The sequence below is a fragment of the Mirounga angustirostris genome, unplaced genomic scaffold (assembly GCF_029215605.1).
Source record: "Mirounga angustirostris isolate CCGP_5_RB_7025 unplaced genomic scaffold, mMirAng1.0.hap1 SCAF_2, whole genome shotgun sequence".
In the NCBI taxonomy this organism is placed as follows: Eukaryota; Metazoa; Chordata; class Mammalia; order Carnivora; family Phocidae; genus Mirounga; species Mirounga angustirostris.
This window is the reverse complement of record NW_026991710.1, coordinates 56,087,597-56,095,594: the sequence shown is the minus strand read 5'-3', so window position 1 is coordinate 56,095,594 and position 7,998 is coordinate 56,087,597.

The following is a 7,998-nucleotide window of genomic DNA, read 5'->3' as shown; positions in this document are numbered from 1 at the left end:
TTCCTACAAAATGACCCTTATGAATAAATATTTCCATAAAAGTCCCTTTGATCAATATTTGTGCAGGATTTTCCTGGATATTTGTGAATTTCTTAACCACTGTTTAATGATATGATTCTTCAATAGCAACTTGGGATAGTTGGACACATGGGAGATATTCTAAAGACCTGACCATTTGTGTTGCTACATCCATATTGTTTGTAATTGGCAGTGCTGAATGACATCACAGTAGAACATAACCCATGTGGAGAGGCATCTTCAGAAGGCTGCCATTATGAAGTAAACATTACCCAGCATTACAGTCAGTAAATAAAATAAGGAGTACTTAACAGGAACCAAAGTGAGATTATTTTTCATCCTTGTGAATAGGCTTAGCAGGGTTGTGTTTACTCAGAATAACAGGAATGGTTATATACGTGGTGTCTTCTTTATATTGTTATTTCATTTTGGCTCAAGGTTTAATTCTATTTTCATTTACAAAATTGTTGAGATTTTAATTTGCATGTTTGTAAAGATTAGTGATTTATACTTTTGCTCTTAGGTTGCTCTTAATATAGAGGAGAGAGTGTAGATAAAATGGACTTATTGTAGTAAATGGCAGGATTATATAGCCTGTCCAGACAGCATAGATTTGTGAGCTCCCTCAGCAGTGTTCATTGACCTAGGAGTGGGAGCAGAGAAAGTAGACAGTGGGAGTTAGTGATAACATAAAATCAAAATGGGAATGTTAGAAATCGTAAGCATTTTGTAAAGAATATGGATCTACTTGAGTTGGAATCCTGGCTCTGCCACTAATGAGATGCCAAATTATTTTAGCTCTCTGAGCCTCATCTCAAGAAGGAAAATAACACATGTATTGTAGAGCAGTACACACACATACACACAGAGTTGACTCTTGAACAGCATGGGTTTGAACTGAACAGATCTACTCTTCATAGATTATTTATAGTACAGTACTGAAAAAGTATTTTCCTTATGATTTCCATAACAACATTTTCTTTTCTTTAACTTACTTTATTATAAGAATACAGTATATAATACATATAACATGTATTAATTGACTGTTTTTGTTATTGGTAAGGCTTCTAGTCAACAGTTGACTATTAGTAGTTAAGTTTTTTGGGAGTCAAAGGTATATGTAGATTTTAGACTTCATGGGGATTGGTGCCCTTAACCCCCATGTTATTCACGTGTCAACTATATATATCTAATTTTTATCTGTCTTTTGGTATCTATATTTTGCAGTCAGTTTCAAACATATAATAGGTATATAATACTTGGTAGTTGGTGTTAACTGTTGTAGTCAATTTATTAATAACTCAAAAATATTCACAGTTAATATTACAATAACTGTAATTTTTCAACATTAGGTTCAGTAACTGGTTCAGCAAGTGATTTCTTAAAAGGCAATATAGTGAACCTTTCAGTGCTGATGCACCCCTCCCCATGCCTAAACAGTTTAAAGTCAGTTCTAAGTTTTGTGATCTGGTGGATTTTTCAGTCTACATTGGCTGTCGAGACTTACAAAATTTGGGTATGCCTATATAAGGAAGGAGGGAAGTGCCGGGAAGCCACTGATACCACATTTCTTCATCTCTGCATATTGTGTTCTTTGCCTGTTCACATATTTGATAATAATACGAAGTGGAAGTACCTGGCTCAGTCTGAGTTGTCATTATATCCAATTTGTAAACTTGCACCAGCCTTTGTGGTATAACTTAGCTCATACATAACCAAATTCCTTGAATAGCTCCTCTTCCCAATCTGTCTTTCTGTCATTATTCCCTGCCAAATGGGCATCCTGGTTGAATTCAGTCCTCCCATTTATTCTGTTCTTGCATGTATCCTGTCTGCTCAGTATCTCCACTTGGAGGTTGTTATAGGTAGGTTTCTAAGGATGTGCCTCTCAAGGTTTCCATCCTCTGGTTATTTAATCAAATACTAATCTAGGCACTGCTGCAAAAGGACTTTTTAGATGTTATTAAAATATAGATGTTTATAGAGAGCTTATCCTGGATCATTTTGATAGGCTCAATCTAGTCATGTGAGCGCTTAAAAATAGATAAATTTCTCTGGGTGGAGTCAGAGAGATGTAGAGAAGAGTGAGACAGAAGAGATGGGTAGGAGAGACGAATGAGCCTTGGAACATTCTCCCCTAGAGTCTCCAAACAGGCATGTAGCTCTGCCAATAAACTTGACTTCAGCCTTGTGAGACTCCAAGCAGAGAAAGTAGTTGAGCCCTGCTATTTTCTGGACTTGTGGTCCATAGAACTGTACAAAATGCATTTGTTTTGTTTTAAGATGCTAAATTTGTGGTGATCACGTTACTCCAGTAATAAAAAATAATACCAAAGTTAAAGATATGAAACTTAACATATCCAGTGCAGGAACTATGATATTTCAAATCTTTACACTGTGAGTCTTCTCCAGTCTTACCTCTCTCATTAAATGACACCATTATTCACATGCTTGCTTGGGCCCAAAATACCATAGTTCTTTCTAGATTATTTCTTTTGCTTTAAAACCCAGGTCCAACACTTCATCAAATACTTTTGAATATTTTTTTTTTAGCTGTTTCTATGTCTGACCACTTCTCCCCTCTTTCATTGATCCCATTCTAGTCTAAGCCCTGATGTTTCACACCAGGATTCTTGAAATAGCCTCTACGCTTGTTCTCCTTACAGTGTGGTACTCAAAGCAGCTAGAGGGATGAAGTTTTGAAAATGCTTATTAGATAATATTATTCCTTTGTTTAAAACTCCAATGACCTCTCATACATTTAGAGTAAAATTCAAATCCCAGGTCCTTTATGATGTGGTCTGTCTCTGCCTTCTTGGTATTATTTACCTTCAACTCCCCTCCTTTCTTACTGAGTGTGAGTCACATTACCATTTTCCTGGTGCTCGTGCACAAAACATTCCCTGCTACTTCAGACCTTTCTATGTTGGAGCCCTTCTGCCTTCAGGACTCTTTCTTTAGATCTCTGAATACTTGACTTCTTAATGCTCTTCAAGCCTTTGCCTAAATACTACTTTATCAGAGAGATTCTTTCTGATTATCTCAAATAAAACACTACTTTATATCTCTTTGCCTTTCTTATTTTTTTCAAAGTACTTCTCACTTCTTACATATACATGTGTTTACTTTTTCTTTTTTTGTCCTACTACAATGGAAGCTCCCTGAAGGTAGTGACTTTGACTGCCTTCCTTACTGCTAATTGCTCAGCTACTGAAGAGATTCTGTATCATAGTAGATTCTCAACAAATATCTGTAGGATTAAAGATAACATTAAGCACATATAAACAAATTTATGCTTACATTAGATATCCTTGAGAAATTTTGATTCATGTGTTTGGTGACAGTGTGAGTGGTTGTGTCCTGAAAGGAGAATGGAGTTTTGTACTTCAACAGTCAAAAATGTATGAAAGATATAGCTTTCAGGGTATAGTGAGGCCATTTCTGAAATACTTTTGATTAAAACCTTACCTAATAGAATTCTTAATCGCAGGAAACAAACTGAGTGTTGTTGGAGTGGGGGGTGGGGTGGGAGGGATGGGGGGACTGGGTGATGGACACTGGGGAGGGTATGTGCTCTGGTAAGCGCTGTGAATTGTGCAAGACTGTTGAATCTCAGATCTGTACCTCTGAAACAAATAATGCAATATATGTTAAGAAAAAAAAAGAAGAAGAAGAAGGTAGCGGGAGGGGAAGAATGAAGCGGGGGAAATCGGAGGGGTAGACGAACCATGAGAGACGATGGACTCTGAAAAACAAACAGGGTTTTAGAGGGGAGGAGGGTGGGAAGATGGGTTAGCCTGGTGGCGGGTATTAAGGAGGGCACATTCTGCATGGAGCACTGGGTGTTGTGCACAAACAATGAATCATGGAACACTTCATCTAAAACTAATGTTGTAATGTATGGGGATTAACATAAGAAAAAAAAAAAAAAAAAAAAACCTTACCTAATAGTTGGAAGCAAGGGAAACTTTGTGGAGTCTCAGCCACCTGCCTTTTATTATTGATGTTCTGAAACCATCAGCTGTTTCTTCCTTAGCTTGGAAAATGTTTTTTCATATCAGATTCCAAGACTTGTGCTTCATTTTTCATATATATATTTTGATTTGCTAGAAAGGCTTTTCTATTCTGGAATTGAGCAGAGAATATGAAAATTTATCATATTTTCAGGTGGAATCAGGTGGTACTCAGGAATATTGCAGGGAGAATGCTGTGGGGAGACCTAAGACTATTTAATTTAAATATCTATTAACCTGTTATTTTGTGTTCTGTAGTTGTATGCTGGCTGTGGTACTCAAGAGGGCATCCTGTCACCTAATTTTCCAGCTCCATCACCCTAAGTGTAAGTCCAGATAGCTCACTGTATTTTCCCTAATTACCTCCTTGACTTCATGTTATAAGGTCAGGCTTCCAGCAGCACTAATCTTCATTGGGGTGGCAAAGGGGGGGCCAAACTGGTGGCACTCATGACAACACTGGCAGTTTCATATTGTTGCTAGACTCTTTATTTTCACTGTGTTGTCATAATGTTTGTGTGGATTGTTTTGTAGTTTCTTTCTAAGATTATTCATTCCCAAAGCTCAGAGCTTAGGAATATCTCATTCTCATCCAAACATTGAAATGAGTTTATCTAAAAAGTTGTCTTTCGGGGAGTCGAAGCGGTAGTTGTGGGGGCAACGGAGTCCGTTTGGGTGGTAGTGGCATCTCTTGTGGTTGTAGTGGAGTATGTTATAGTAGTTTGTGTTTGGGGTTCAGGAATAAAGGGAGGATAAATTAAAGGGTATCCAGTTGGAGGTCCAGTTGGATAAGGTCTGGGTTGGAAAAGTGGATATGGATAACCTGGGCCATAATGGAATACAGGCAGAGATGGTGGAATTCTCCCTGGGCCATAAGGTGGAGGAGGGGCTGGTGGAATTCTCCCTGGGCCATAAGGTGGAGGAGGGGGTAGAACAAGTCTTGGACCAAAATGAAAATATGGAGGAGGAGGAGGAAGCGGTGGTCTAGGTGGATGTCTTCTCCTGGGATCTCTGTGACTCTCACTGGGCTGTGGGAAAACAGAAGAGAACAATTTTTAATTAGGTATTTCAAAGTCAAGCATAAGAATGTATACTGTCTGCGGCAGGCAGAATTCTAAGACCGCTCCCGAGATTCCTGCCCCCTGCTGGCACATACTGGCATGACCTTGTTGGGTGAGTCCTTTTAAATAGGTTCTGTGGGTCAGCCACAGAAGTCAGAGAGATTTGAAGCTGCAGCAAGTGCTCTTCTGTTGGCTTTAAAGCAAAGACGCATGTCGTGGGGAGTACCACATGGAAATAAATGATAGTTTTGCCGTTGGAGCTGGGAGTGGCCCCACAGCTTGTAGCCTGCCTTTAGACAGTAAGGACCCCAGTCCTATAAACAAGGGACTGAATTCTACCCACAGCCATGCAAATTTGAAAAGAGGACTCTGAGCTTCAGGAAAGAATACAGTCTTGACAATACCTTTTCAGCCCTCTGAGACCCTGAGCAGAGAATCCAGCCAAGCCAAGGCCAGAGTCTGACCAAAGAAACTGTGAGATAATAAATGGATTTTTAAAATCTACTTGTTTGTGGTAGTTATGTAGCAATAAAATCTGAAAGTTTGTATCAGAGAAAAGTAAGAGTTTCTCTTTCACCCTCTGAATGCCTAGGCTCTTAAATGAAAGCTGAGATTGATGGGGAAAAAGATTGTAGGTAAGATCATATCCTGTGCTTTTGGTAGAACTTGTTATTGGAATCAATTCCAAATGGGGAAAATGTCTTTTTATATCTCATTCAAGAATTCAGGATTGTTTCAGGCTTTGAACACTAATAAACATGTTATTGAGCCATTTATTTCGTGCAGTATGCTAAAGTAGGTGCTGTGGGCATGCAAACATGGCTTTTGTGAGTCTATAGACCAAGTAGCAACAGTACAGGGCAGTACAAAATGGTCCAAACAGAAGCAGAACGGTAGCCCCTGGAGTTTAATGCCAGGGTTTGAGTTCTGCCTCTGCTACTTAGAGATTATGTGATATGGAATCCTTTTTGAGACTCTTCTTTCCTCATATGAAAAATTATGTTCATAAAAGTACCCACCTTTTACCCTTTTTAAAAAAAAATAGTAGTCATGTTTATTTCTGGGTATTGAGATTAAGTGTAATTTTAACCTTGTTTTTATAGCTTTGTAAAATTTTGAAACATTTTCATAATTTACAATGAGAATTCTCCCCCCCCTTTTAATGTGGGATATTCCAGAGATGCAACCCCCCTCCATTAAAGTTTGAGATAACTTGGAGGTTGTCTGAGATTTGAGGTAGATGAGGTGTCTCAGATTTGAGTCAGATATGTTGTGAAATATTACCTGTAAAGGGCTTAGGGCACTGGTTGGCCCAGATATTGTGCTCAATAAATGTTATGTGCTACTATTTGTTATGTAAACACCTAGTATAGTGGTTGCAATTTTTGGAAATAAAAATAGTTGAAAAATAGTGTAGGAAACAAATACATTATAGTGATTAGTTTTAGATAGAGGAAAGACTAAGGATCATCTCACTGAGAAGGCAGACTGTCAAAGGAAGCTGAAGTAATGTTGAACAGGGAGAGGGCATGCCTAATAGAGGGAAACTAAGCCAGTGCTCTAGGGTAAGAACGCACAAGCCCTACTCTGCTGAGGGCTTATATAGGACACATGTCTGCATTTCCTTCTTGCTGCCCCTGGTCCTTCATGTGTTTGTTCATTTGGCACTTCGCCCTTGCAAATTCTAAGCTTTATGATTGTGTCTTCTCAATCATCTGTGTCCCCGGTTCCTATTTCCAGGTTTTTGAGCAGTCGTGGCAGATGTGCCATCACAAACTTATGGTCCCTTAGCACTGCCCTGCAGTTTTTTCAAGTGTCTTAGGTTAACTAAACCTTATTCCCCAGAGGCCTATAATTTTCTAAGTTTATGCCAATTTTATTAAAGTTGTCTACCTCTAAAGAAAAGGTTCTCTACCTCTTCCTGAGCTCTCAGGCACCCCACCAGGATGACTTTCCTCCTACTCCAAAATAGTTCGACCAATTAGAAACAGACTTCACCAATTTACTGTTCGCACAACCACAAAGTCATTGAAATCTACATATTTCCTTTTCTTTTACAAATATTTTCTCAGAGCTCTGTCAATTTTCCCTTCCCCCGCTGCACTTCAATATTTGTCTTTTAACTGGCTTGTTTTCCTTAGAAAACAACTATTATTTATGTTCAATTTACTTTTTTTAAAAAAGTCCACTTTCAACCATAAATTCCCTTGTTGCTATCACTTTCTTTTCACCTCTTTCCTTTATGGTAAAGCTATGTTTTTGCAGCTAATTTCCTGTATTACTTGGTTTAGGAAAAATCAGCTAAGACATGGATACTTTGAATCTAAATCTATATATATTTTAATGGGATTAATAGTAGTCCCTTTGTTGGGTTTGCTTTGAGGATTAAGTGGGTTAATGTCTATAAAGCATTTGGAAAATTACCTATAACAGAATGAAGACTCAATATTACTACTTACCTTGCCCATATAGAAAGGGTATCCTACACTTTACATTTATATATTTCAGTAATTATTAATCATCACTAATCTCATACAATTAAGTTGGTGAAAGGTCTATTTCTATTTAAACTGCTTATGCTCTGGGAGTGAGGAGAGAGACATCTTGATGACCTTTGTTCGCTCACTTTCTCTCCCCTCTCAGAAGGGGGCAAGGGAAGGTTCAGCAGTTCTGTTAGATTAGGAAAGAACAGACTGATACTAGAGCTGAGTGCCAAAGACAGCCTCATCCTTTTGGGGGTAACCTTTATCTGATTAAGGAAATTTCCTTCAATCCTGTTTGCAAAGAGAGTTTTTAAAATAATGAATGAATGTTAAATTTTATTAAACAGTTTTTATAGAATAAAAATAAACTGCTGTCTAAACTGCTTATATTATTGGAACTCTCAAGTTTGTTTTGCAAAAAAA